This window comes from Hyperoodon ampullatus (assembly GCF_949752795.1).
Source record: "Hyperoodon ampullatus genome assembly, chromosome: 17".
NCBI lineage: Eukaryota > Metazoa > Chordata > Mammalia > Artiodactyla > Ziphiidae > Hyperoodon > Hyperoodon ampullatus.
This window is the reverse complement of record NC_136930.1, coordinates 22,197,043-22,211,899: the sequence shown is the minus strand read 5'-3', so window position 1 is coordinate 22,211,899 and position 14,857 is coordinate 22,197,043. Positions and strand designations below refer to the sequence as shown.

The following is a 14,857-nucleotide window of genomic DNA, read 5'->3' as shown; positions in this document are numbered from 1 at the left end:
TAAAAATGGGGCAAAAGGAACTGAATAGATGTTTTTCCAAAGAAGACATACAAATGGCCAGCAGGTACATGAAAATATGCTCAATATCACTAATCATCAGGGAAATGGAAATTAAAACCATAATGAGATATCACCTCACACCTGTTAGAATGGCTAGCATAATTTTTTACTAATGCACTAAGAGATGACAGACACCTAAATAAATAGCAACAGTGTCTTAAGGATTATGGGTCTATTATCATTTATTGTACAATCAGCATTGTTTACAAATTAAAGGATATCAACAGTTAAAAAGGTAAAATTAATTGAAGATGCTCACAACTCCTAAAAACAACACACTTTTATGTGTTCCCATCCAGTACTTGCACACATTTTATATTTATTTTTTTACTTAGTATAGTAGCATTTTCTATTATATTGTTCTATTATCATTTAATGTTATATGACAAAACTAGCATATTTTCCAGGGTGTTACGTAGCCTTTAAAATTATTATTTTTAATAAGTACCTAAGAGTTCACTGGCTTTTCAAAACCATTCTCTAATTGTTCATCCTTTAGATTGTTTCCAGTTTTTTAATGAGCCTAAAAATTTTATGAAATAAAAACCTTCATACTTATAGCTCTTTTATGCTTTTAATGTAATTCTTAGGAAAAATTTCCAACAATGGGATCACTGAGTGATCAGATGTGAACATTTTTATTTCTCTTGATAGGCATTGCCAAGTGGCTCTCCAAAAGCGTTGTACCAATTTATATTGCCATTAGTGATGAATGAGTTTGACCTTAACTACACGGCATTAATTTGCCATTATCTTTATCTACCTCTCTTGTTTTCTTCTGTAATCATAAGTGATAGATTTTAGACCATATTTGTCTTTGAAAAACTCATGTATATCAATGACTTTTGAAGAAAATACAAACAACTCAAAAGAAGTATAGCATAGAAGTTTTATCTTTAAATACATAAGTCTACCTTTATATAACAGGTCCTATGTAATTCCCCTTGATGTTGAATCCCTTCTCAGATTGTCTTCTTCAGAAAGAAGTTTATAGCTATAACTCATCTTCCCCCCACCTCCTCCCACTCCTGGGTATGGAGCTGTGCACTTATCCTTTATTATTATTTGCAACTGTTTACCTAATACATGCTTTATTTATTATTTGAAAAAGGTGGACAGAATTTGCTTAACTCTCCCTTTATTGAATCTGTACTAAGAGCATTAGTCTCCTGTTTAAAATTTAAGAAATGCTGGCTTGTATAGTGAAGAGTTGACCTTGCATATATGTGATTCCAGGAAGCAATATAATTAACTCATAAATATTCCAAATAAAAATTAAATTATTGATTCTTGGAGTCAAAGAATTCAGGTTTAAATAACTGACTAGTCTCTTCAAATTTCCAAGAGACACGAGGTCCTAATGAGGGAATACATTTAGCTGTCCTCTTCTATATGGGAAATTTGACTTCCTTTTTTAACTTGTCACTTTAGGAGGGAATTGTGAGAGAGAAAGGGAGCATCTCTTTAAGCATCTATATCAACCCAAATAAACTGGAAACCATTCTTGTTATAGATGTCATAGCTGGATAATCCTAACATCTAACTTGTTGTGGCCATTTATTGTTGTTTAACAAATTACCCCAAAACTCAGTAGCAAAAGCCAACCATAGATCTACGTGTCAGTAATTTGGAGAAGGCACAATGAGACCAGCTTGTCTTTGCTGCATGATGTCTTAGGTCTCAGCTGGAAGACTTGAAGCCTGGAATCTGGTATCATCCAAATGCTCTTTCACCCACTTGTTTGGTGGTAGGTGCTGGTTTTTGGCTGGCTCAGTCCCCAAGAGCTACCATCCAAGAAGAGAAGCCTTGTGGATGCATATCCTCTTGTTGACCTAGCCTTGAAGTCATATGACATCACATCCACTGCACTTTATTTGTCAGAGGGGGCACAAGCCTCACCTAGACTCAAGAGGATAAGAAACATAAATGACAACTCTTGGTGGAGAAGTGCTAAAGTCAATTTGGAAATAACCAAAAGGGATGGGGGTGATGTTGTTGTGGTCACTTAGGAAAACACAATCTGCCACGTAAGTGATATGAAAAATAGATTTGACATATACTATTTTTTGCTGAGCCTTTTAAAATCTCAGTTTGGAAAAGGTTTTATATCCAGGAATGGCAAAGCAATTCCTATTGCCCCAACCTTCCTACAGATAACAGTTATAAAAGTTAAATAGTTAAAAGTAAAAAAACCCACCATTTCAAGAAGGGAATGACACTGGTTGGCCCTTTGCCTGAGTGCAGACTCCTGTTATCACCATGCAGGATGACTGACACTCTGATAGAAATATGTGGTATTACTGACTTGAAAAACCAGAGGGTAGGATTTGTATTGACCACAGCAGATAGAGTGGAGATTTCAACCCTAAAAGGAGGAGAGCTGGAGAGCTAAAGACCTACATTCTGCATATGAACCCTTTTCTGATCTCTGGCTCACCTCTGAACTATGCATGTGGCTGCCAAGCAACCCAGCTAAGGCTAAAAAACTTTAAAAAAGACTTCAGCTTCCACCCTTTAAAATAAAGACAAATTTGGGGGTTTTAGTCCAATTAAGCTATCTGCTAAAACAGATAAACCAACCAACAAACCATTATTATCATTTTTATTTTATTTTATTCTATTTTTTTCTGAGAAAAGTAACAGAATCCAGAAAGTCCATAGGTCTGGGTTTCATACCTTTTGAAATGAAGACACATACCTCTGAAGTTCGGTCGATCTTCTTAGGGCAAAAACTCAGTATGCTTCAGGAATCAGTACGGAGAATGACTGAAGAGGAAATAGAATTGCAAAATTTGCTGATATATATTATCCATAACGTATGTGGAAGTGGATTCTAAGGGAGTTAGACCAAGGAGCATGGAAATAACACTAGAAAAGCTGGGCCAAATGCATTGATATGGGTGCAGTTACTGAACATTCTGGATTTAATGTGCTAGCTCATGGAGTTGGTGGTGACTCCAACAAGTTATTTGGTTGGTTAACCAAACCTTGAAATCAGTAGTGGCCTATTTTAATGAGGCTGAGATCCAGTGCTTGTGTGGCATGATGTGGAGAAGGAATTAAAAGGCCCAGAATTCAATCCCTTCACTGGGGAAGATATTGATGCATACACTAAGGGGACCACCTGCATCCTTGAAAAGGTCTGGGGTTGCTCTCTTTTGTAGTCAGGTATGACTGTGGCTAACACCACTCTTTATATGAGTTCCCTGATTTTAACAGAGATAATGGGATGCCAGAGTATCAGAGGCCAAGTGGCCAACTGACAAGGACAAAGTAAGCACATTTACTAGAAAGGCCAGTAGGGACATAATAGTAATCTGAACACTTTGGTCCATAGGGACCACTGACTGTAGCTAATTGATCACAGTGTCCCTAGGAATAAAATAGATGGGAAGTCTGTAAGAACACTGCTTGAAACTAAGCATGTTCATAGCCCCAGAGTATCTTATGTTTATTGAAGGAAAAGGGAAAGTCAGGTATCCTTGAAGGGGAGGTCAAGTTCACCTGAGGAAGAACCCTGCAGTATTGCCATAAGTATATACTGTGAATCTATCTTCAAGCCTGCATAAATTTAGCAGAGTGAAAGTGCACTAGGGAAAAATACCCAGACCTTTGGGAATTATTAAATACTGCTTCTGGATTGTTGCTAATTCCGATGACCCAAAATACCATGGTGGCTCTGGTCAGGTGATATACATGGATGTACCTCACAACCCAGATGTGACTCACAGAGTACCCAGTTAGTTCATAGGCACACTGTGTTGTTTCACTAGTATCTAGATGTATAATTGGATTAGAAATACTTGGCACCTGGAAGAATCCCCACACTTGCCTTGCGGCCATGGGGTAAGAGCCATTATGGTGGGAGGGGCAAATGGAAACTTCTGAATTTTTCTTCTCCTTACCAAGATAGTAAACCAGTAGCAATGCCACATCTCTAGGGGGATTTTCAGATATTAGTGACACTATCGAAGACTTAAAAAATGAGAGGTGGTGATATGTATCATATCATATCATTCCTTAACTTGCCTGCTTGGCCTATGCAGAGGTTGAATGGATTTTGGAGAATGGCTGTGGATCCTATAAACCTTATCAGGTGGAGATCTGCAGTACGTAGTATTTTTACTGAAGAAAATTAGCATATCTCCTGGCACTTGATATGCAGTTATGACCTGGTCAAGACTTTTTTCTCTGTATCGTAAGGACCACCAGAAGGTGTTTACTTTTACCTGGCAGAGACAACAATATACCATCACCAAGTTGCCTGCCTGTGTCAATCCTCCTGCTCTCTCTGCCACAATAGGGTCTCCAGAGGCCATGATTGCACTGATATTTGACAAAATGTTATAATGATCCACTACATTGTGGACATTATGCTGACTGAATATAATATGCACAGAGTAGTGGGTATTTTTCATGCCTTAGTAAGACCTATGTGAACCAGAGGGTGGGAGATAAGCCCCACAAAATTTCAGAAGACTGCCATATTAGTGAAGTTTTTAGAAACCCAATGGGCAGGAGTGTGTTGTGACATCTCTTCTAAGGTGGAGGACAAGTTGCTGTACCTTGCACTACCTATAAAGAAAAAAGAAAAGGTATATTTAGTAAGCCTCTTTCTTTTTCAATTTAAGTTTTAGATTTACAGAAAACATGAGCAGATAGAACAAAGAATTCCCCAATACTCCCTGCCCCTCCATCCCCACATCTTGTTCTCCTTGTTTTTAATGACTTGCATTAGTGTGGTACACTTGCTACAGTTAACGAACCAATCTCGATACATTATTATTAACTAACATCCATCATTTATTCAAATTTCCTTAGTATTAACCTAATGTCCCTTTTCTGTTTTAGGATCAGTATAACACATTACATTTCATTGTTATATCTCCTCAGGCTTCTCTTGATTGTGATAGTTTCTCATATTTTCTTTGTTTCCAATGACTTTGACAATTTTGTCGAGTACTGTTTAGATATTTTGCATTATATCCCTTAATTGGGATTTGTCTGATAATTTTCTCATAGTTAGACCGGGGCTATGGATTTTGGAGAGGAAAACCGCAGAGGTAAAATGCCATTCTCATCACATCATTTCAAGGATCTACACTATCAACATGACGTATGGCTGTTGCTGTTGACCTTGATCACCTGGCTGAGTTACTGTTGTCAGATTTCTCCACTGTGAAGTTCCTCCTATTGCTTTCCTACTTGTACTCCTTGAAATAAAGTTGCCGTGCACAGCATCCTCCTTGAGGATGAAATATCTACATAAATTATTTGGAATCCTTCTACAGATGAAATTTGTTTATTCTCCCCCACTGATTCTTTTTTTTTTTTTGGCTGCTTTGGGTCTTCGTTGCTGTGCGCAGGCTTTCTCTAGTTGCGGTGAGCGGGGGCTACTCTCCATTGCGGTGGCTTCTCTTGTTGCGGGGCACAGGCTCTAGGTGCACGGGCTTCAGTAGTTGTGGCACGTGGGCTCAGTAGTTGTAGATCGTAGGCTCTAGAGTGCAGGCTCAGTAGTTGTGGCACACGGGTTTAGTTGTTCTGCAGCATGCGGGATCTTCCCGGACCAGGGCTCAAACACGTGTCCCCTGCATTGGCAGGCAGATTCTTAACCACTGCGCCACCAGGGAAGTCCCTCCCCCACTGATTCTTAAATTGATTAATTAAATAATTTCACTGCGGACTTATAGCTATTTATTCTGTACTATGGGTTGTAAGCCAATTCTATTTCATTGATCTTGATGCTTAGATTTTTCCATTTTTGGCCCATTTGAGTTCTTTCATTTGGGTCCTTTGTTCCTTTGACATTTCCTCATCATTGTGCTTTGTTTGTTTGCTTGAGTACAGTACTTCCTTACATTCTGGCATTACAAGATATTCCAGGTTTATTTTGTGTTTAATTTTGCTTAAATCGGTACTTTTGACAATGTGACTGCCTAATACCTATTAATATTTTAGTTAAAACATATAGTAAACACTTAGTATGTGCTAAGTGCTTTGTTGCATGCTGGGTGTAATGCTATTTATTTTTATACCTAAGCAGGTAATGATCATCTTGATTATCACTCACATTTTTAAGCTCCTTTGCTTTTTACAAAGCTCCCCTCCACCATACATTGGCTCATTTTTTAACCTCACACAATTTTTCTATGATAGATATGGTAGGAATTAATTATGATATCTATTTCATAGATGAAGAATCTGATCTAGACTTTTAATAGATATTTTAAGGGAGAAATGAAACTCTAGTTTATTTTAGTGAGTGCAGCCTCTTCTGAATGCATGCAGCCATTTGTTCAGATTCCCTCTTAATCAATTTTACAGAGATTTTTCCTGATTAATGCAACATTGTGAGTACAATGAATTTACGTTTTGTTCTCTTACAGATTTATTCTTCATTCCCCTTCTCATTCCGAGCCATGAAAATAATAGAAAGATTTAGTTACGTAAAGCCTTGGCTTATTTCAGTTTACTTCAGAATATGATGATGTAAATTGGAGAAAACTCTATGGAATATATTATGATTGCTCCCTTTTTAAGCATAAAATTTTCTAAGAAGTGAAATAAAATTCCAGTATCACAATAAGTAAAATATTTGATGTAAACTAAGAATGTCAATAAACTTGTGAGTTATGGCACCAAATATGTTTTGACAAACACAATTCTGTAGAGACTTTAAAGATTTTAGTACAGTTCTTGTCTTGTAAAATATGAATGCATCACTTTATGGTGAACTTATGATGTTGCAATGATCTCCTTTCAAATGTCTTACTTTGGCAGGAGCTTGACTTAATTTTTTGTCTCTCTCTCTTTTTTTTGATATAGATTCTATAACTTCATGCATAGCTCATATGTTTTCTTATAGGATTCTGTTTGATGGACTTTGAAATTACAGATCATGATCTTCCTTTTACTCAGAGGCAAACCCTTTCTTTACTCTGCACTGCACTCTAGTGTTTGCTTGTTGGCATCCAGGGAGAGTGCTGAGGTGTGAGTTTTACTACAGTGACTTGTACAATGAATAGCTTCAGAGAAGCATTAGGGAATATTCTGGGAAGAGTGCATAGCTCAACTCTATAGGCTCTAGCTGAGCTGTCCCACTGAGCTATAGATAAAAGATGACCACATTTAGACACTTTAATTGAACTGCTTTTGGCTTTCTCCAGGTTTTATGAGAAAAGGGTCTTACAATACTCAGAAGTAAAAACTATGCTGTCTCCATGTTCAGAATGCTGAAACTGAGTTTTATCTCAAGTGGAAATATTTTGAACTACATTTAAGGTTTGTTTGTTTGTCACTTCAAATAGCCTTCCGGAACCACTATCTTTTGGAGGCTCCATTCATTTTTCCTGCTAGTTTTTGACCTGATTTAAGGGGAATGGCAATATATGGAAATCTACCCTTCCATTATCACGCTTATATTTGGAGCATCATGGATATGTGCTAGGTGATTCTTCATAGGGACACACTTTTTGGAATAAAGCTGAAACCTTATGCTAGAAACAATTTTTCTACTGAAGAATCTGTGACATGTTTGTAGGAACAAACCTGGGCAAACCATAAATGTGATAGGTAAAAAGCAGAGTCAGATTTGCAGGCCAGGTTTATCAACACAATGAACTGGGTGATTTCTTGACATATGACAAACTCATTTACTGTTTGTCCAGGAAACAATCTGACATTTTCCCAGGGATCTTACGTGCATTTTAAAAGATTTAAGTAATATATGGCCAGAGCATTCAGTGTCAGTAGTTGCAGAAGATTAATCAGTTTTGGAGGTAGCATCTAATCTATTCAAGGGATTTAATTCATCAAAATTTATTGATCTCCAACTATTTGCCATATGCCTTCCATGAGGTAGAGGATATGAATGATCTGTTTTCAAAGGACCCAGAGTCTTTTCATAAAAAATATTTAAATAATAATTCAAGGGAGATTATTAGTATAATAGTAATCAAAGTAAATCTATCAGAAGAGTGACTATTTCCAACTAGGAATCAAAATGGCTCCACGGAGGAGAGAAAGTGTTATTTATAAAGTTCCAACTTTACGTAGTCCACATAACAATGGTATGATGCTGGTATGATCCCCATTTTACATGAAAGAAAATGAACCTAGAAAAGTTAAGTACTTGCCTAGTGTCATAAAATTACGCCAGATATTTAAAAGGGAGTTGAGGCTAAATAACGAGTTACAAACAGGTACATTGTACTTTTCTCTCTGCCATGTGTGTTTAAAATTATACATAATTTTACATATACACTGTTGGTAAGAATAATTACAAAACCTCTTTCTCTTTTCAACTAACCATTATCAGGGTCCAAAAATAGAGATGGCAAACCAGCCTATAAAATTGTTATTATTATATCCCTTTTACATATGAGAAAATGGGGGCTTAAAATGTGTTAAGTGACTTGCTTGGTATTAAGCAAACAAATGGTGGATCCAGAATTTGTGTGTGGGTCATTTTTAACCTTTTTATTATGGATATATATATATATATATATATATATATATATATCTTTTCTTTTCTAAAAGCTTGTGTTATAAACACTTAACATGAGATCTACCCCGTTAACAAATTTTTAAATGCCTAATACAGTATTGTTAACTATGGGTACAATGTTGTACAGCAGGTATCTAGAACATTTGTATCTTGCTTAACTGAAATTTTATGCCTGTTGATGATCAATTCCCCACTGCCACCTACCTCTCTGCAGTCCCTGGTCACCACCATTCCACTTTGATTCCAGGAATTTGACAATTTTAGAGACTTCATATGAGGGGGATCATGCATGTCCTTCTGTGACTAGCTTGTTTCAATTAGCACGATGTCCTCCAGTTTCATCCATATTGTTGCATATAGCAGGATTTCCTTCTCCTTTAAGGTTGAATAATATTCCATTGTATGTATATGCCACATTTTCTTTATCCATTTATCCATAGATAGACTTTTAGGTTATTTCCACATTTTGGCTATTATGAATAATGCTGCAATGAACATGGGAACTCATATATATCTTTGAGATCTTGATTTTAATTATTTTGGTTAAATCCCAGAAATGGGATTGCTGGATCATATGGCAGTTTTATTTTTAAATTTTTTTGAGGAAACTTCATACTATTTTCCATAGCAGCTGCATCATTTTACATTCCTACCAGTAGTGTATTGTGGGTAATTTTAAGCACTCATTGTAGACAGAAAAGTACAGTGCCTCTGCATGTACCCATTATTCAGCCCCAACACTCATTAGCTCACAGCCACACTTGCATTTAATGAAACTTCCTTTACGTCTCTGCCTACCGAATTGTTTTGAAGCAAAAACCGTACATAATATTTCACGCATAAATATTTGAGCATGTGTCTCTGAAAGAAAAAAACTCTTGTTAATGAACCCAGTCATGGTGCCATTTTCATACATAAGAAGACCTAGTCATGTCTTACATCATCAAATATCTAGTCAGTATTTTCTCATACATGTTTTATTTTATTTTTGTTTGTTTATAGATATTATGTTGCTGGTTTGTTCTAATTGGATTGCAGCAGGGTGCACCAATGCATTCTCTTGGTACATCTCATGGATATTTTAAGTTCATAGGCTACCTTAACTTATATTTAAAAATTTTTGAAATTGATCTGTTGAAAAAATTGAGTAATTTGTCTCATGAACTTTCCTGCTTTCTGGATATCGCTGATTGTACTCTCATTTTTTAAAGAAAACCTGTTTCTCTATTCCCCATGTATTTCCTGTACTGGTGGTTAGATCAGGAGGCTGGATCCATATTTAGGTTACATTTTTGGTAAGACTACTTCATAAATGGTGTTCTAAGCTTCCATCAAGAGAGGCATAATGTCCAGTTGTCTACTGCTGTGGCATTAGGTGCCACTGAGGATCATTTCCCAGATCCAGAGTTTACTTTGGGGTTTGCAAAATGGTAATATTCCAATTATGTAATTACATCTTTATATGTTAGTTGGAATACTTCCATAGACAGATTTTTTTCTCATCAACTTTTGAATACCCTGAGGTATAGTTTTTACTATAAAAACAAGTAATCTGTATGATTCTTTCCCTTTATTTATCAGTTTTTAGAACATGGAGTTGGTTTCCTAGCATCCTCCAAAGGTGATCTTTTTTTAAAACATGATCATTGGAATTCCTGGATTGATTTCAACCCACTGATGTTTTTACTCTTATTGATGCTGAGGATGACTCATCTTTGTGCAGTGGGAGCCACTTCAAGATGTTTCATGAGTCCTTTTGACACTATTTTTTGATAACTTCCTTGCTTTCTGGAATGACAAAATACTAAGATTCATCTTGTGAATTGCCTGCCCCTGACTTTTTTTTTTTTTTTTTTTTTGCGGTATGCGGGCCTCTCACTGTTGTGGCCTCTCCTGTTGCGGAGCACAGGCTCCGGACGCGCAGGCTCAGCGGCCATGGCTCACGGGCCCAGTCGCTCCGCGGCATTGTGGGATCTTCCCAGACCGGGGCACGAGCCCGTGTCCCCTGCATCGGCAGGCGGACTCTCAACCACTGCGCCACCAGGGAAGCCCGCCCCTGACTTTTATATCTGTCTCCTTTACATGTTACCTCTCATCACATATAAGTAATAATTTTATTTAAATATAGCTTAATCTCCCATTGTATGTGCATGTATACACACACATATATACACGCACAGACTCCCTTTTTTCAGATAAATGGTAATACAATATATAGTATACATATTGCTTATACTACTTGCTGTTTTCATTTAACAATATATCCTGGAGATCACATATTAGAAAGTACTTTTTTTTTTTTTTTTAAACCAGCTGTATGGTGCTCCATAGTAAGTATCTCGAAGTTAATTCAATTCATCATGTATTAATGGACATTTAGGTTGTTTCTGGTATTTACCTTTTAAAATCATGCAGTAAATATCCATGTGTATACATATTTTCATGTTTATCTTTTAGATAGATTCCTAGAGAAGGGGAAAACATAAAAACATATGTAGAATCATTAAATAATGCCAAATTGCCCTCCATTGGGTTCATAACATTCTGCATTCTTTTTAGAAACACATATGTGCCTGTTTCCTCTTAGTCTTACCAACTAAATATGTGATCACACTATTGATTTTTTGTCACTGTGATAAATAAGATATATCTGTGTAATATTAATTTGTATTTCTCTTATTATGAGCTATTTTTTTAAATTATGAGACATATAGAGTCCTAAACATATGAGAAACTGCATTGCCTGTACTGCCTTTTCTGGAAACTATCTACCCACATCTCTAGCTTGTTTTTCTTTTTTTTTTTTAAACATCTTTATTGGAGTATAATTGCTTTACAATGGTGTGCTAGTTTCTGCTTTATAACAAAGTGAATCAGCTATACATATACATATATCCCCATATCTCTTCCCTCTTGCGTCTCCCTCCCTCCCACGCTCCCTATCTCACTCCTCTAGGTGGTCACAAAGCACTGAGCTGATCTCCCTTTGCTATGCGGCTGCTTCCCACTAGCTATCTAGTTTACATTTGGTAGTGTACATATGTCCATGCCACTCTCTCACTTCGTTCCAGCTTACCCTTCCCCCTCTTTGTGTCCTCAGGTCCATTCTCTACATCTGCATCTTTATTCCTGTCCTACCCCTAGGTTCCTCAGAACCATTTTTTTTTTTTTTTTTTTTTTTTAGATTCCGTATATACATGTTAGCGTATGGTATTTTTTTTTCTCTTTCTGACTTACTTTGTATGACAGACTCTAGGTCCATCCACCTCACTACAGATAACTCAATTTCACTTTTTTTTTTATGGCTGAGTAGTATCCCATTGTATATATGTGCCACATCTTCTTTATCTATTCATCTGATGATGGACACTTAGGTTGCTTCCATGCCCTGTCTAGCCTCTTTTTTAAATAGCATTGTTGTTATTTTAATTTTGCTTATGAAGTTGTATTTGCCATGCATTTTTTTTTTTTTTTTGGCTGTGCTACTATGCAGCATGCGGGGTCTTAGTTCCTCTACCAGGGGTCGAACCCATGCCCCCCCAGTGGAAGTGTGGAGTCCTAAGCACTGGACCACCAGGGAAGTCCCTGCCATGCACGTTTAATCTTAATGTAGTCAAATTTATTAATGATTTTCCCTACTGCTTCAATATTTTGAGTGGGAAGAGAATTTTCCTTACCTTTCGGTTATAAAGAAATTCAGAAATATTTGTACTTGTGTAATTTCAATTTTTATATTTTAATTTCTAATTCCTTTAGAATTTTCACTGATTTCTGGTGTCAGAAATGAATTCAATTTCTATTATTTTCATGTACTTATCCAGTTATCCCAGCACCATTTATTAAAGTGCCCATATTTCCCACTTGATTTGTGACTTCACCTTTGTTGAATACTACCAGCAATTGCATATATTTCTGGAGTCTTTATTCTTTCTTATTGACCTGCCTGGCTACTCATATGCCAACACCACACTGTGTTGATTATAGAGACCTTAGGATATGCTTATATATCTAATTGGGCCAGCAATCCCCTTGCCTCACTGTTGCTCTTTTTTTTCAAGTGAATGTAGGTCTTTGAACACCAAACTCAATTCAATGTCTTTTCACTAGACTCTACTTCCTTCAGTAAGATGTCACAAAAACAGAATGTTTAGACTCTTTTAAATAGGAAAATAGGAAAGTAAACCTGTGAAAGAATTTGATGGCGAAAATGGGTCAAGAATAATTTTGTTTTTGGTATTTGTTTTAATTAAAAGACTAAGAAGAACCAAGCCTACTGAGTCCACTTAGTTTTTTTTGTCTTCTATAGATCCCCTTAGAGAAGTGATGTATTATCCTGATTTAGCAATCAAAATTTCCATCGTGTGGATCCCTTGATTAGGTCTGATTGTGTTTGAAAACACTAGAAGAATTAAGATTTATTAGTGATAACACCCTTCTAACACCTGGCAGTAAAGCCCTGGATATCCGTGTAAGATCCAAAGCATGGTGATGTGGTTGCTATGTTGGAATATATTGGAGGGTGTGTGTGTATGTGTGTGTGTGTGTGTGTGTGTGCACACGTTCTTCACCACTATTCACTAGAATAACATGAGGTTTAACGTTCATATTGTCAGTCTCAAAAATTCAAAGATATTTCTTAACATGGTAATCTGAGGGGAGAAAACAATAATTATAATGTGTGGAGATCCTGAAGTCTGACAGTTGTAGCTGCAAAGAATTTTACTAAGGGACTATTTGAGCAAAATGTTGGGTTTTCAGGTTGTGCTTTATTGTCATAAGTGATCCTGTTTTTAAAAGCTTGATTTTAGGTGGCGGGTGGCCATTGGGCTCAGTCGGAGGATGGCTGCGGCCACGGCGGGTGGATCCCCGGGCCAGTCCCCTGGCCCTGCCGTCTGGACTGCGTCGCAGGTACTGCAGAGGTGAGGGGACTCGTGGTGCCGCCAGGCTGTGCTCTTCTTCCTCAACAACATCTTCCTGGACAGGCTGCCCTTGAGTTTCTGGAAGACATGGTGGGATGTGCCTCCCTTCAAAGAACCAAACATATATCTGGATCCCCAAGACACAAAGGCCCGAATAAGTCTCACTTCATCAATAATATGAGGCAGTACAACACCGGGAACAGCAGGATTATGCTCATCTGAGCCAAGCAGTCCCTGTGTGCGGCCTTCTCTGTCTTGCCCTGTGGAGAAGGCCTGCGTGTCAGTGACCTGAGGGTGGACAGCCAGAAGCAGAGGCATCCGTCCGGTGACGTTTCCATGTCTTCTGAGATGGTCTTCCAGTTGGAAGACTTTGAGCTGGGGGCAGATGGAAAGGTTGTGTCTTACCAAGATCTGTACTCCACCAACACCCTGGTCATGCTCAAGCTGGCCCACTGCCTCAGCCCTGACCCAGAGTGCCTCGTGCTCTGCTGGGGTCCAGATGCAAACCTGTCCTGCCCACGGCAGCACCAGCTGGCTCAGAACTAGGGGCCGATGTGGGGGATGCCCTGGAGTACAATCTCAGCCTCCTGGCTGACCTTCAGTGACCCTGCAGCAAGCACGTCCTCATCTTCACATCCTACATGACCACAGTGATAGAGTATGTGAAGCCCTCCCACCTCAAGAAGGACATGAAGGAGACCTTCTGGGAGGAGTTCCTGCACATCAAGCTGATGCTGAGCAAAATTAGGAGTTTAAAATGAGAGATGCAGAACTTGTCCCAGGAGTGTATTTTGGAGCCTGTGACAGTGCCAATGGCCTATGTGTACTTTAAGAAGCTGGTCCTGCAGGGCAAACATAACAAGGAGAACTGAAAGCTGCTGAAGAAACAGCAGATGAAGGAGCAAGATAAAAGCCCACCAGACCAAACAAATAAAGAGGAAATAGGTAATCTACCTGAAAAAGAATGATGGAAATGATGATCCAAAATAATCTTGGAAATAGAATGGAGAAAATACAAGAAACGTTTTAAAAGGACCTAGAAGAACTAAACAGCAAACAAACAATGATAAACAACACAATAAATGAAATTAAAAGTTCTCTAGAAGGAATAAATAGCAGAATAACTGAGGCAGAAGAATGGGTAAGTGACCTGGAAGATAAATAGTGGAAATAACTACCGCAGACAGAATAAAGAAAAAAGAATGAAAAGAATTGAGAACAGTCTCAGAGACCTCTGGGACAACATTAAATGCACCAACATTCGATTATAGAGGTCCCAGAAGAAGAAGAGAAAAAGAAAGGCACTGAGAAAATATTTGAAGAGATTATAGTTGAAAACTTCCCTAATATGAGAAAGGAAATAGTTAATCAA

At 37.7% G+C, this 14,857-nt stretch overlaps 1 pseudogene across 1 annotated transcript; it reads left to right on the top strand.

Annotated features, from left to right (window-relative positions):
* The first annotated feature begins 8,062 nt into the window (after window positions 1-8,062).
* On the top strand, window positions 8,063-14,357 carry LOC307065307 (CDK5 and ABL1 enzyme substrate 2-like; annotated as a pseudogene). The gene is made up of 2 exons: window positions 8,063-8,140; window positions 13,375-14,357. The product of its transcript is annotated as a CDK5 and ABL1 enzyme substrate 2-like (transcript).
* Window positions 14,358-14,857: the final 500 nt, after the last annotated feature.